The sequence below is a fragment of the Sabethes cyaneus genome, chromosome 2 (genome assembly GCF_943734655.1).
Source record: "Sabethes cyaneus chromosome 2, idSabCyanKW18_F2, whole genome shotgun sequence".
NCBI classification, from domain to species: Eukaryota; Metazoa; Arthropoda; class Insecta; order Diptera; family Culicidae; genus Sabethes; species Sabethes cyaneus.
The window spans coordinates 206232497-206248096 of NC_071354.1; the positions used below are offsets into that span (position 1 = coordinate 206232497).

The 15600-nt window shown below is 36.8% G+C and overlaps 1 protein-coding gene across 2 annotated transcripts in view; it reads right to left on the reverse strand.

Annotated features, from left to right (window-relative positions):
* Nucleotides 1–15600, reverse strand: part of LOC128734055 (bifunctional heparan sulfate N-deacetylase/N-sulfotransferase) — a 266246-nt gene that overhangs the window by 65832 nt on the left and 184814 nt on the right. The gene's annotated exons all lie outside the window — the stretch shown is intronic.

Consider the following 15600-nt stretch of genomic DNA (forward strand, 5'->3'; position numbering starts at 1 on the left):
TGTGTATGGTCATACGTTATGCGAAGCTGTCAGAAGGAACGCTTTGGGTGCGACTTAGTCAGTGTTGATGAAAGGATTAAATCGCACAGGATTATGGTTTCACTGGGGGAGTTGGTTAGGAAGCCGTCGGGATTTGCTCGTTTGCAGTTAATTGAATGCTTTCTGGCAGGATGTTTACTTTTCAGAAGAAACTCTGCTAGTCAAAAAAGTTTTACATTTATTACTTTTGGCTAAAATTGTTTCCATCTGCAAAATTGCAGTCTTAAAACGAACTTAAAACGAATCGTATTGAAGTTTTTTTTTATTTTCCTTTTGTGCAGCCATTGTTACACATGCTGGTTGCGGTTTCCAGCGTAACCGAAGCACTTTTCTAATGGCTTACACACATTGACGGTGGATTTCAGTGGAAAACTTAACCTGCAAAATGATTAACGACTTTCGAAGAACACTCGCTGCCAGATTTATGTTCGTACCATTACGCTTTTATGAGCCTTTGTAATATATTTGATTTTGTATTGTTCCACCGCCTTGTAGGTGTGTCTTGCTTCAACCATACGCCAGCAGGAACAAAATGTTTTTCAAAGTTATTTCGAATTTAATTTAAATTCAATTTTAAGTACATCATTTGAAATTCCTCACATTTTAGACAGACGCGCTCAAAGTTTCGCCGATAGTTTTCGGCTGTCCTATTAAAAGTCCATTACCAAAGATGTTAATGCCAGCCACAGCTGCTACGCGAAGAAGGCGTGACTTTTGCGGGTGCCAAGTTTTCACTCCACGTATAGCTATAGAGATGTAGAATGTCTACTTCGGAAAATTACCTTCCCTATCCATGTGCACTCGACTCGACCTGGAACAGCGCAGGGAAGAGTAGGGCGCTCGTTGCGGGGGCAGTGTAAATAACAATTTTCTGCGGTTCGACCAAGTAGCTTCCGTCAGCCGTTAGCCCAGCAGCCCTGAGGGTTAAGATCTTTCCGGTGTCGGAAGAATTTTCTTCTTCCCCTTTATTATTGCATAATTAATTTAAATTTATGCTTTATTCAGTGCAATAATAAGCAATTAGTAGTTGACTGCTTCCCTGTTAGGGGGTGTGACAAATCGAGTGGACCGAGCTGTTTAGAAATTTAATAATCATGGCATGATTAATGAGAAAATTCCAATGTAAATAGCAGAACAGTAATCATTCCATAATTTTACTATCAAACATAAACATAACTTGGAAAGGACACCCTGTGTGAGATTTTCCATTACTCTGCACCCCCTATCGGGCAACGTGAGATGAGATGGGCACTCAGGCTGGAGGAAGAGTCAGACAGACAAGTGCATCTGCCAAACGATTGCCTGCATCTGCCAACTGGAAAATAATTGGAGTATTTTTAGTGTATTTATCACGACCCCTCCCACCCGTTTTGCGCTTCTTTCTTGCTTCCGCTATGTAACGCCATCACAATCACCATCTTGTCATGGCGTGTCGGTTGGACTGGATTGTTCGTTCGTTCGTTCGTCTGTTCGTTCGTAATTTTATCATTAGGAGGGAAGAAACCACGCCATAATTCAAGCGTTGGTAAGTAGGTCGTGGTTGGGAAAGGTGGTAGAGTGCTAGAAAAAAAACTTGAAACTAAATGCTTGAATAATTAGGATTTTGCTTCTATAATAAAGTACCGGCACTCACTGAATGAAACAACTTTAATTAACTGCTGAATAAGAGATAGCTTTCAGAACTTCGTGATACAGGATTAGTAGAAACAGAATGGGACTTTTGCTGTCGTAAAAAAATTGACTTCAGCCATCAGTTCTACGATTTTTATCTACGAAAACCCCTATTCAGGGAAAGATGTGATTATAAAATAAATATTTTTATGAGTTAAAGATTTTTCCATTTAATTATTCTATAATAATAGAACATAACAGTAGAATAAAATGAAAAAAAAAAGTCTTTTACTAATATTTGAGATTCCGCTTAGATTCAGAAAAATAGCTTACGATTAAATATTTTTACCAATAAATTTAGTTAAATTAGTTACACAATTAGTTTCGAATGAAACATTTGTATACTGAGCAAAACTAGAGGAGAATGTCAAAAATGTCAAAATCGAGAACAGTCTTGTATCATTGGCGGAAGTAGCGCTCATTTCTAGGGGGGCTATAGCCCCGGAATTTTTTTCGCCCGTTTTATTGGTTTGCCAAGTCAAGTTTTCTAGGGGGGGGGAGCTAAATCTCTCCTAGAGGGGGGGCTTAGCCCCCCCTAATTCCGCCAATGTCTTGTATGAGGTATTTACAGAACAGCTTGAATGAACAGAACCAATGATTTCATTGCATTACGTCATTCTCCTAAAGCGGGAAGGTGTAGTATAACAGTTAGCATCTTCTCACAATAAGAAACTTTTTGTCAGTTGCCCCAACCGTTCGGCGGTTAAAGCCTCGTAACCAGAAAAAAAGAAACTTTTGAAACAATATATTTGACAGAAGCAAACATAATTCAAAGTCAAAACTTCATACTTTGCTAACGTCACCAAGAGCACTAGGCTAATTCGACTCTTTCTCATAATTCTCATATAAATCAGTTTGAGTCAATTAATATTTATTGTCTACACATGGATATGCTCGACCGTCGGATGCGCAACATGCCACACACGCTTGCCGAGCTCTTCTTTTTCAATTCTGTTTTAGCGTCGATTTTGATTTGCAGCAAACCGTTTGATTAGTGGTTGAGTAGAAAACACAGGCGATTCCAAGCGTCTCCTACCTAATTGTAGAAATACTGAAATACGTAAAGTTTAATTGAGAAACGACTAAATCATTTCAAATATAAACATAATTATTTGAATCACCTAGAACGAATAGCCTTGGCGAGATATTACATTATTATTGTTATATTTCACTTAATCACATTTTTAACATACTTTGGCCATATTTTACCATGTTTTTAGGTTTGTTGAATTTTTGTCGTTCTATTTATATAGATTACAAATTGTCATATTTTTATTGGTCTTCTCTTATATTTTTGTTAATTTTTGTCGCGTTTTTGTAATATCATTGTCAAATTTTTGTCATATTTTTTTAAATTATTCGTTCGCATTTTTGTTATATTTTTACAATACCTTTGTCGTATTGTTGTCATACTTTCGCCATATTTTTGTCGTATTTCTCCCAAACTTTTGTTTTTTTTGCCACGTTTTCGTCACATTTTTTCATATTTATTTGTTATATCAATGTTTTTATTGTTGTCAGTTTTTGTCATATTTTTATCTTATTGTTGTCACATTTTTGTTATATCTTTTGTCACACTTTTCGACAAAATTTTTATCATATCTTTGTCATTCTCTCGTCAAATGTTTGTCATTTTCTTGTCACATTTTTGGCATAGTTTTTGTCATGTTTTAAGCAGGTTTTTGCCACATTTTTGTCATATTGTTGTTTCATTTTTGTCAAACTTATCTGGTTTTTTCAAGTTTTTTTATCATATTGTCTTCAAATTTTTTAAAATTTTTATTAGAGACGTTTTAACTACCACAGAGTAGATTTTGTCTTCTTCAAGTTGGACGTCATATGATTGTCATAAATTTGTTAAATTTGTGTCATGAGCAAAGCAATGCAAAGCAAAGCCTAGGTGCTACATTCCGTTATAGAAACTTGACCTTCTGTTTTTACACGATAGACTTCGCAGCTAGAGAGTTAGAGTGTTAGAGTGCAGGGCCAGTTGCTACGATCCTATTGATTCTAACAGCCTCTCCCAGTCGAGATTCGAACATACGACGACTGGCTTATTAGACCAGCGTCATACCTCGAAGCCAACTGGGAGGTATTAGTTTGTGTCATACGTTTGTAATAATTTTGTGATAGTTTTTCTTGTGTTTGTCGTAATTTTGTTATATTTTTGTCATATTGTGTTAATTTTTGGTCGCATTTTCGTCACATATTTGTAATATTCTTATACAGTGGTAACCCGATTTTGTCACTCCCCGATTTTATCACTCCCCGATTTTGTCACGTTTTTGACCCGATTTTGTCACCCCCGATTTTGTTACGTTTTTTACCCGATTTTGTCACGTTTTTGATTTATCAAAAGCTTAGTTTGAAAATCATTTTGAAACATGTCAAATGTGTTAAAACACTGTGAAAAGAACTGTGTTGATTATCGTGGAGTTTTCACAAAAGTTGTTTCTTATCTCCACAACTATAATAGCTAGAAGGTCACTTTTGTTGACAAAGTTCTTTATAATCATCTTCTCAAAAATTTTGTAGAACATTGTTTTGCTCTATCTCTTACTGCTTGAAAAATAAATTTTCTATCTTACTTTTAGGGGGGTTAATCAAAGAATCGTTCATACCAAAAGAAAGAGCTTTTTACGCTATGAAATTTCTATGAACATAGTTAACCACTATAATCAACCATTTCGGCGCAATTAAAAAATGCGTTTTCATACCTGAGGGACTGCTGTGAACAGGTGACAAATGTCCACAGAGAGGTAGATGGAAGTGCGAAATGTCCTAAAAGTGATCAGAATGAAATATATGTAGTTCGTTCTAAGTTATCTGCAAAAAAATAGAAATTGAAAAAATACCCGATTTTGTCACTGTTCCGTTTTTGTCACCCCTAAATTCATCATGGGGGTGACAAAATCGGGTCATTACTGTATTTTTAACACATATTGTCACTTCTTTGTAATGTATTTGGTAAGTTTTTATTATATTGTCATGTCAAATTTTTCATGTTTTTTTGTCGCATTTTTGTCATATTTTTACCATGGTCTTATCATATCTTGGCATAGTTATGTTGTACTTTTGTAGATATATTATTTTGCACGTGCCTAATATTTTTATTTTACTTCGTTAAGAATTTTGTACTTTTTGCTGCATTTTTGTGATATTTTTAGTCATATTGATGCAAAATATTGTCCAGAAAAAATTGGAAAACAGTTTCTTTTACTTCTACTATATTTTTTGCGATCTTCACAGACCTGCTTATTTCAGCTACGACTTGTAGCTTTCTTAAGTGCATGGCAAGATTTTGCAAAAACTTTCCGTTCTTCACCTTTCACGCCATGTCTCCTCTGAGATGCTATAAACACCTTTGCTTCATTACTTGCTTCTACAGTTCCGTCGATTGTAAAAAACTGCCGTCATAAAAAAAATTATCGTCTATTTGTGAGTTCTAGTAAGACGCTCGAACATAATTTATAATTATTCCAAAATATTGTCACTATTTCGACATATTTCTGTCATATTTTTATCTTATATTTGTCATACTTTTTCACGATTTTTGTCATACTGTCCTGGCAACAACGTGAATTTTATTGTGCTCTTATGGCAGTTTTCCCAATTTTGGTCCTAAATGCCATCATAAGAGTGTAATAAAACTGTCACATTTTTCATATCTTTGTTCTCATTTAGTTATATTTTTGTTTTGACTTGTCTGATTTTTGTTTATTACTCTATTCTCTCATGTTTTTGTTTATTTTAGTCACATTCTTACACGGCTTTTTCTTTTTGTTGTGTTATGTTTTTTTCGTAATTTTTTAATAATAATTCGACCGGACGGGGCTGCTAGAGTCAAGAGGATCGTTGCACTAGCCCCGAACTTGTCTTGTACTCTAATAACCGACTGCGGAGTTTGTCGATAAAGAAGGGTCAAGTGTTGAAAAGAGACGTTTCTGCCCAAGGCAAGGGTTCGGTTTTGTCACATCTTTGTCATATTTTTGCCAAAAGTTAATAAAATTGTTGTCTTCCTTTAATCAAACTTTTTCTTGTTTTTGTAATATTAATATCACATCACATTACAGTAGAATAATATTGCCATGTTTTTGACAGTTTATTTTATGTTTTTGACATATGCCTGTCATATTTTTATCCCATTTTTGATGCATTTTTGTTATATTTTCTTAATTTTGTTTGAATTTTTGGCACGTTGTTGCCCCACATTTTCACACATCTTTGTCACATTTTTATTACCGTGTGTCACATTTTTGATATATTTTTATCATACTTTTGTCATGTGTATGTCAACAAAAAGCATCGTATAAACGTCTTTAACACTTGGCCTTTCTTTGAGTATTCGTTATACTTATGTCTTGTGTTTTGGTCACCTTTTTATCCTATATTTGTCATATTTTTGTTTTTTTTGCCGCATTTTTTTATATTAATGCCATCAAATTTTTGTCATACTTTTGTTAATTTTTTTGTATTTGTCCTATTTTTGCTTTTTTTGTTATATTTTCGTCATGTTTTTTCATATTCTTTCTTATACAGTAATGTTCCGATTTTGTCAGCCCCATGTTGAATTTTGAGCTGACAAAATTGGGAAATTTTTTTTCGAGATTTTTTTCGAAATTCAAGACTAAGACCTTGCAATATCGAAGACTTCTGTTAAAAATTAAATTTTAACCCTCAATTGGTCAACCGAAAGCTCAATGAACCGGGCACAGCACACTGGTCCAGAACCTTTTTTCGTGCGCATTGGCTTTGAGCGGGCAAACTTGGTTTTAGGTTTATGGGACCTTTGGAAGAGTTTCTTAAAATTAAAAGTTCTATCGTCTAGCGGAATTTAAATTTTGATTAATCCCCCTAAAAGTGCAATAAAAAATGTATTTTTCTTTAGTTTCAATATAACACATTGATGTGTTCTGCAAAGTTTTACAGCATATTATTACAAGAAATTTCGCTGGAGACAGTAACCTTCAATCTCTTCAGCGAATATAGAAAATTAAAAATCGTTAAAATCAGTTTTTCTATTTTTGCTGTTTTTGTAGTTGTTGTATGACCCTTTCCTGTTTTACAAAGTTGAAAAAATAGTAAAAATACACAACATAGCTGAATACAGTCTACCTCTATCTTTGCTTGTTTAGGAACTATAGAACTTTTACTATAAAAATATACCCAAATTTTGCCCCCGAATTACTTGCAAGAAGGCATCATTTTATTCAAAAACTCTCCCCTTATAAATCATGTTTAAAAGCACAAAAGTGAAACAAAATTTATAGGCTGATAAAATCGGGATAAAAAGCTGATAAAATCGAGGTTAGACAAAATCGGGAGCTGACAAAATCGGAACATTACTGTATTAATATGATTGTCCTTTTTGTCATGCTTTTGTCATATTTTTATCATATTTTTGTTATATTTATTAATATATCATATTTTTGTCATATTATTGTCTTCTCTTGTCATATTTTTATCATATTTTCGTTACATATTAGTCACATTTTTGACAAAGTTTTCGTAATATTTGACATAATATTGTCAAATTTAACATGTATGGTAATTTTTTCAAGTTTTTTGTCGCATCTTGTCATATTTTGTAACGTTCGTGTTGCACACAACGCACAGCAGCTTAAGCGCCACTCCGGTTTAGGAGGCTGCTGACGCTTTTGAAAGTCCGGCTATGAGACTCTGTAAAACGGGCGGGTTAAAAGTGGCTAAATCACACCGTTCATCTGACTTTTCCTAACAGGGGTTAAACCAATAATTATTCGTACAGACTGATCGATTAATATCTACAAAATCTCCAAAACAAATGAACTAAACGAATCGAGACGATACGCGAATCTAAATGAGAAAAGATCTTACCATTCATTAATTCGAAAAACAAACAAAAGTTCGATATCTTTCAGGTGGTTTTCAAACTAACAGGCTGTTTATTGAACGCATCAGCCTACTGGTCCCGGGACAGGGTAAAGCTACTCAACTTAAGGCTAACAATGGCAAACAGTCTTATTTGCTAGCACTTGCGGTTTTTTTTGATTTGGTTCTTCCACACAGTTCGACAGCACAGGCCGAACGGTCCTGATAACACAGGCAGCAGCGATCAATCAGCTGATCCAGGCAGTCAAGCTGATCCAGATGTAAACGAAGAGCGTATAGCGTTTGCCACTTTAGGGTGAGTGGCCGGCGCCGGTCCGTAGCACGTTCTGAGTGCGCTGAGTGGATCAGTCAATCCTATGACTTATGACAGCGTGTTCGATGGGTCCGCTTAGTAGATTGGTCTTCTGCCCAAGCCGGAATAAACACCCCACGTTGAATGGGGAATCCTGTTCAACGTGTACATTCGTTATGCGTATGCCTGATAAGTTATTTTTTGTTACCGTAGCACGCAGCTTACCTGCTAGTTGTAAGTTTTACGGGCACGAGTCACTTTTTTTGGTAACTCCTATCCTAGCAGTCGGTCTAAAACTTTAAAAGTTAGTTATAAGGCCTAATCTCGCTACTCTAGCTTCTTCTCACCTTAAGCACGGGTGGATTTTGCTAGCAAAGTCCTTGACTTTGTCAACCACCTTGAAATGCACCTTTGAATATCGCGAACTTTGATACGGAAGAAAAGTTAAGTTTGAAGATCTCCACTCAATTAGCAATGGAGTTGGTCGGGTCCCTTATTTATAGCATTTTCGGCATAATAGCAATCGAAATGCTATTATATTTCGCGACAAAGATTAATTCTATCAACCTGTACGATTTATTTCTTGTACATCATTCGCGATTGTTTGAAGAACAATCTCGAGCGCACACCAGTGATTTAAATCACTCAGCCATTGGGCAAAGCGAGATGACCAATTTGAGTGACGCCAATAGTGAGTATGTATCGGCGCGAGCGACAGTAACTCTACTAGTAACCGACAGGTGGCTATGTTCGTAAGTTGCGGTGAGCTTTTTACTACTAGTGTGCAATTATTGTGCGGTTACGTGCAATCTTCACAGGGATGAATTCATGGCTTACAATTTTAGCCATACTTTTATAATAGCTTTGTCGAATGTCATGTTTTTTGGCAAATATGAAATCTTTTATCATATATTTTGAAATATTTTTGTTATACTTTTTATCAAATTTTGTCATATGTTTGTCATATTATTGTCACATTTTTGTCATATTTTTACCACACTTTTGTTATATTTCTAGAAATAGTTTTGGTACATTGTGTCATACATAGGGCCCCACTTTATAAGTCACGTCGAGTGTCGTTTTGTTCGGCTGGTCTATTCTTGGCATTATATAAGTCACATGCGACACGATTTTGTCGAGTCTCGAACTCGATTGAGTCGGTCGCTAAAAAGCCGGTAACTCAACTGTCAACAAATGACAAGTGAGTTTGTTTTGCTTTGGTCGTGCATCGAGCCGCTACGTTGTTCGTTTTACCCTTCTCGACAGACACTCGACTGAGTCGAGTCGAGTTGCTCGACATGGCTTACATAATAGGGTCCATAGTCACAAGTTTTTATATTTGTTTAAAATTTTTTGTCGTTTTTTGTCTTTGTATATCTTTATCAAGAGTGTTAGATTTTTGTCAAATTTTTAATACATTTTAATATTTTTGTTACATATTTTTTATATCTTTGCCATACTTTTATCATATGACAAATTGTGCCATATTTTTGTTTTTTTCGTACTATTCTCAAATTGTTTAAATTATTGACATAGTGTTTTTTGTTAATATTTTTTCATGTTTGTCAAAATTATAATAATTTTTTGCCATATTTTTTTTAGTTTTTGTCATATCTTAAGTAACTGTGGACACTTTACTTTTTGTTCTTACTTACTTCCACGTTATATAAGATTCATACCAGTTCTTACGTTAGCACGACTCCGAAATTGAAATTTTTGTCTTATTTTTATGATGTTTTTCCATATTTTCGTTATATTTTTTGTCACACCTTCGGTAAATTTTCATTTCGAGATAGTTTAATCATCTTTTTATGACAATAACAATGCTTCCGTAGACTGTAATTTCATGATGAAAATTAGTTTTATTACGTGCTATACAAAGTGTGAGGAGTACTTTTATTTTTGTCAAGTATCATGTGTGGAAGCTGGAAGGTTAAAATTGTAATCAGATATGCGTGCATTGTGAAACTTCAAACTGTGAAACTGTACGAGTGAGTGTTCCTATTTATGTCCCCAGCCAACATAATCGAAAAAAAAAAACCAATACAGAACTTACTAACACTCATGAAAAGATTACCACCTTCGCTAAAAGAAGCGCCGCCAAAAGAGACGCTGGAGAGTTATATATAAAGATGAACACTTTGTCGAGGAAGTAGTTCTTGGATTGTATTGATTCAAATGTTTCCTTTCATTTGATCATTTGATCTAGCTAAACTATTAGCCATTTAATTTCAATTCTAAACATAACAATGTCAATTCTTTCACATATATGGTTACCAAGACGCATCATGTAATTGATTGGCCTATTCTAGAAATATTTCTCGAATATTAAGCATGCGATTGAGAATTTAATTAAGAAATCAATTATGCTGACTGGATGCGCTGATAAACAAAACAGCGTCATTAACATAGTAAAGCCGCGCATATTTGCGGCAAGCTTAAGTATGAAAAAAAGACGTTACCATAGAAAATAAAATGAAATGGGCTCAAGTGTGAACCCTGAGGAACGTCAGGGGTATTCAGATCAATCAATCAATCCAAAGCATAATGTTCCATCAAGAAGGTTTTTTTCAAGTATCACCACCGCTTTAACAGTTGTTTCATAGGTCTCAACGATGGATTTCCCATTGCATTGTAGTGAAACTCGATTAAAGAGAAAGTAAAACGATGCGGAACAACTCGCAACTGCCCAGCACGTATGTCCGTCGGACATCAGCCTTGCGAAGAATTCTCTCCGGGTGCCTACTCTATTCCCTCCACTCCATCATCGTTTCAAATTGGCAACATAATTCCTGCAGCTGAAGCGGAACGATTTTCGCCACAGGCACAAAACAGAGGAAGTAAAACGGGAAGCAAAAATTGGCGACGAGCAAAAAAATTCGCAAAATTCATTTTGCATTATGCACACAGCAGCGCAGGCAGCCAGGGCAATGAGTTTGCAACCATAAAACTATTAAGAGCTCTGCTGTGGACAGCCGAACTGCTGCTGCTGCTGCTGCTACATAAGGACTTCAAGCTCCTGTTGAGTGAGCAGCCGCTATCTCTAGGTCCTGTGAGCCTGTGTCTCGCCTAGTTTGCATCGACTACCACCGAATTAAGCCAGCTAGACGGGCTAACCAGTGAGCAATTGAAAAATTGGCGATGGTTCAAGTAAATCTCGCCTGAACCGCGCTAGCCAGGCACGGCCCTGCACTGCACTGCAGTGAGGCCAGTATGCTACTGCTGCTGCCATACTCCGGGGAGAAGGAAATCATCCCCAGGTTCGGGCGCAAAAGTTGGTAAAAATCCTCTTAGGAAATTGCTTCCGCGAAGTGAAGCAAAGCGACGACGTTGAATTGTAAGTGTACTTGAAAATTGCGAACACCGCCGCCGCCGTCCGATTCAAGCATTGTTCAAGTTAGATGAGATGGAAAATCTTCACCGCCCCGTGCAAAGGTCTTTCCGGTTCGCGCGACAACGACGACGACGACGACGACGACCACGACGGACAGGGAACGAAAGAAATATCCAACGGATAATGAAGTTTGCTGTGTCGCGGACAACAGTTGGGACGGTGCCAAAGCGCAGCGCTAGGCATTCACCAGAGCTTATGAAGTAGCGTTGCTTTCGGTTGCTAATTTCCGGAAGTATGGTGCGATCATTTGGAATGAATTTATTATTTACAGATTTTTTAAAGTTTCTTCTAATCGTGTGGTGTGGTGCTCAACAATAGAATAAAATTCAATCTACCATCTTCCACGATTTTAGTACCAAACGATAAGCACAAATAATGCATCACTTCAGTGCAAAGTATTGCGATCAATTATGGCTCAATAAAAATCAGTACGAGTAGCATTCTGGACGTTAAGGAGCACAATGTCGCAGCGACCGAAGGGATCCGCAGAACACTGGAAAAGTTCACTGTATTCCACCGTAAATAACTGAGAGGAATGAATAATAAATTTGAGATTGCTTCTACGGTAGTGGAATAGGACGACGACGACGACGACAACGACGACGACGGTGACGATGGTGTGCACTGTTGCATTTCGTTTCATTCAAGCAACCATCAGCCTCCTCCGGTAGGATCAGAGAAGGAGGAATATGCATAATCCACGGCCGAGAGAGAAACATCAAGATTCCGGCGATGCAGTGAACCGTTGGGATGACACGGATTTTTCTGCTGGTTACAACCCAGTGCCAGTAGTGGGTGGGTTTGGCCTTTATAACTCAGCGCTCAGTTTAAGTCACTGTAACCCTCGAACGGACTTTCGGGAAAATTTCTATTCGAACCGATTGCTATTCCGGGAAAAGTAGCACCATTTTTTTCTATTTCACAATTATTAGTTCGATAAAGGGTTTACTTCGAGGGTTTGCATTCTTTGCATCTTTGATTTCAATCGCCATGCCTTTTTCGCAATATGCAATGTAAATTTGCACATGTTTTATTTATACCGTTCGGTTGGTACTTCTGCTTCTTGCCGGTTGCCCGAGCATTCTGCTTTGCAATATTCAACTTCCATGCATCACCGAAAGACGGTTAACTATCGCTAGCAGCCAGCTGAGGTACCTCCGTACTTCCTTCCGGTTTCGGATGTTTCATTCGCAATATTTCCCTAGCTTAGCAAGACAACCATAAAGAACATTTATTGCAATATGCAGTGGAAAATTCAATGTGCTTCAAGTGTCACAGCGTTTCAGCTTGCTTTTGGGTAGTTTTAGTGTGCCATTTTGTAAAGGGTTCCTTTTTTATTGTGCGCATTTTCCATTCCGTTGGGCAGTAAAATTTTCCTGTTGCACTGCCATATGTAATGCCTAGAGATTTACATGTTTCGCACGTTTCGTGTTTCTTTTTTTTTTCATTTTCGTGCGAGCAGTAAAATTATGCCGAGACATTCTGACAAGAATTGTGTGGATACTTTTTTTTTGGCAAAAATGTGCACATCTGCTCGAATAAAATAAATTGCAGTTGGTTTCAGGATGCAATCAGAATTCAATTTCCTTTTCTCTCGAATGAATAGCCGATTATTTTCCTATAAAGTGATCAAACGCAAAATATCTGGCGTTTAATAACATGTCAGAGAAAAGTTAAACAAATACGAGCAATTTGACATAGAAAAATCGAAAATGCATTAGTCAACCGGCCGAAAGAAACTGCAAATATCCTTCCAATTTCGTTTGGACGGTGAGAAAGAAACCCGATCTAATTATTTTCTCTTCGCCCGGATCAAAGACTACGATACAAACAAAATCTAAAAAGCCAGTTTTTCTGGTGCATTTCAGGATTTCGTTCTTTTACCGGCACAAGTTTTGCTGATTTTAATATGGGCCCGGTTCAGTCGAACCGAACAACGATACCCCAAGGAAAGCTGCTGCTGCAAGAACCAGGTAGTCAAATTGCTTGCTGCTTATACTTTTCCAGCTTCTTCTGTTTTGTGCCATGAAGCTAAGACAAGGGCCTGTTTCGTCGGTGTTTTTTTTCTTGTGCTAGAAGCGAACTGAGCGGATAAGATTGAGAACGAGCTAAGGGAAATGGGCGAAAATTGAAATTTTCAGCTAAGAGCAGCCTCGAACGAGCGGGATAAAAATAAGGTTATTTTTCATCCTGTATCCCGTAGCTATTAGAGCGAAACCGGAAGGCAGGAAAGTTGAAAAAAAATCTATCAGATATCCTAGAGTTTTTTTTACAGTTTCCTGTTCGGTTAGAGTTATCGATGAATATCGCTACAATCCAGCAGGAATGATATAAAAGAATGATCACGAACTATGTGCATGTTTTGTTGTTCCAAGTTGGATTTTCGGGAAACGGTTAGTTTGTATATTTCTTAACCTTGTTTAACACAAGCTTCTTTGTGAATTTCGTTCACAGCTTGCAAACTTGCGCATATATGCAAATCGATATACGAGAACAAATACACGTGTTTCTGGTACATTGATAAAAGTTCTTAGCATAGAATAATTCAACATGGGATGAAGGTGGTGAAACGCAAGAACATTTTTCATATTCTTGTTTTGCGCCACCAAAGCGTAGCTCAAGTTTAACGATTGATAGAATGCATTCAAGGTCACATTTTACAAGTATTGGACATACATTACTGGTTTTATGTTTATTGTACGCCATTGTGACAACCTTACTTCTTACTTTAATCGATTGATCGTACATTTCCCCGAAAACAACCCACTATCGTTTCCACCAGCTCTTTTCCTTCTTGTTTGATAATCAAATACTATTTTTGCTTGAAATCTTTCTTGCCGCTTACAGTGTCATCCTACTGTTTCAGTATACCTTTCACAATCTACCAGAATTCCCAAAATAACTTTAGCTCCAGTGTATTGGCTGGATTCCACACCTAGAGTCTTCTCAGTGACGCCATTGTCATTGTACCACTGTTTGATCGAATTTTGTAAACTTACAGCTTGCCAGTCAAGTCAGCCCAGAAAAAGCAATCAAACTAACGCTGCTCAAGAGAAGACTGACCCACAAGCTTCGTATGCTCAAGACTGAGAAAATGGCAGCGCTTAGGACAGATTCCAAGCGTCGCTCGCTTTCGCTGTGTGAGCATTACAGAAGATTGAATAGTGTATACAGTTAGACAACAAGTCGGAAAAATTTAATGCGCATATGCTGCAAACGAACGGAGACTGCTGACAATTTATTAATTATTCTATAGGATATTTCAATATGGTCGCTGTAAACCAAAATCGATCAGGAGGCTGATCTGAGTAAAATTTTGACTTTTCTACTCACGGATGTATTTTCAAGTTAACGAAGCTGGTAGACTGATTCAGCTTTTGACCAGGGCAAGCTGTATGCTTTATAGCTGTGTAGCGAAAAGCTTCATTAAATAATGGTGGTGATTGTCAAGCAGCGAAAAGCATCATCGGTTTTATTGCTGGTTTCTGCAGAAATGTGATAAGACTGCTTAAGCTTCATTATAACTTGACTCTTAAAGAGGTTATAAGAACTTTCTGAAGAGTGGGCCCGTTGGTCGGAAGGTAGTTTTATCAATCGAAACTCTTTGTTATAGCCGAGTTACAAATTTCACGCCGATTAAACACACGCAAGCAGACACCTAAGGTACGAAAAAAGATCTTAAGAACTCTGTTTGCTTCCGATTGTCGAATTTACAATTTAGATTAGAGTTGGAATGGATTTAGGTTGGATTTGAATTGGATTGGACATGAATTTGGGAAGGATTTTGATAGAATTTGGATTGGATTGAATTTGGATAGGATTTAGAGTGCAAGGTGGATTGGATTCGGATAAGACTTTGGTTGGATTAGATTTGGAATGGACTTAGAGTAGATTTGATTATGATTTGGATTGGATTAGGATGGGATTAGAATGGGATTTGGACTGGAATAAATTTACATAGGATTTCGATTTGGACAGGATTTGATTTGAATTGGATTTGGACGGAATTTTAATAGAATTGGATGGGATTTAGATTCGATTTGAATTGCAATGAGATTAAGGCTTGTTCGCGACAAAATCGGGACAGCTCAATTTTGCAATAAAACAAATTTGCTAGAAATTTAATCCATGAAACAAATTTATGTCATTTATGTGTGTGTCGTTAATAATTATCAAACAAATTAATATTACTTATTTGGTCTGCATGAAAAATTTTGCGAACTTTGGAGTTTACCCTTGCCATGAGGGTCAGTGCAGACTTGTTGGCAACCAATTTAGCTGCGTTTGTCCAAGATTTTCGAAATTTATCTATAGTTGTTGCTTGTTGTTTATG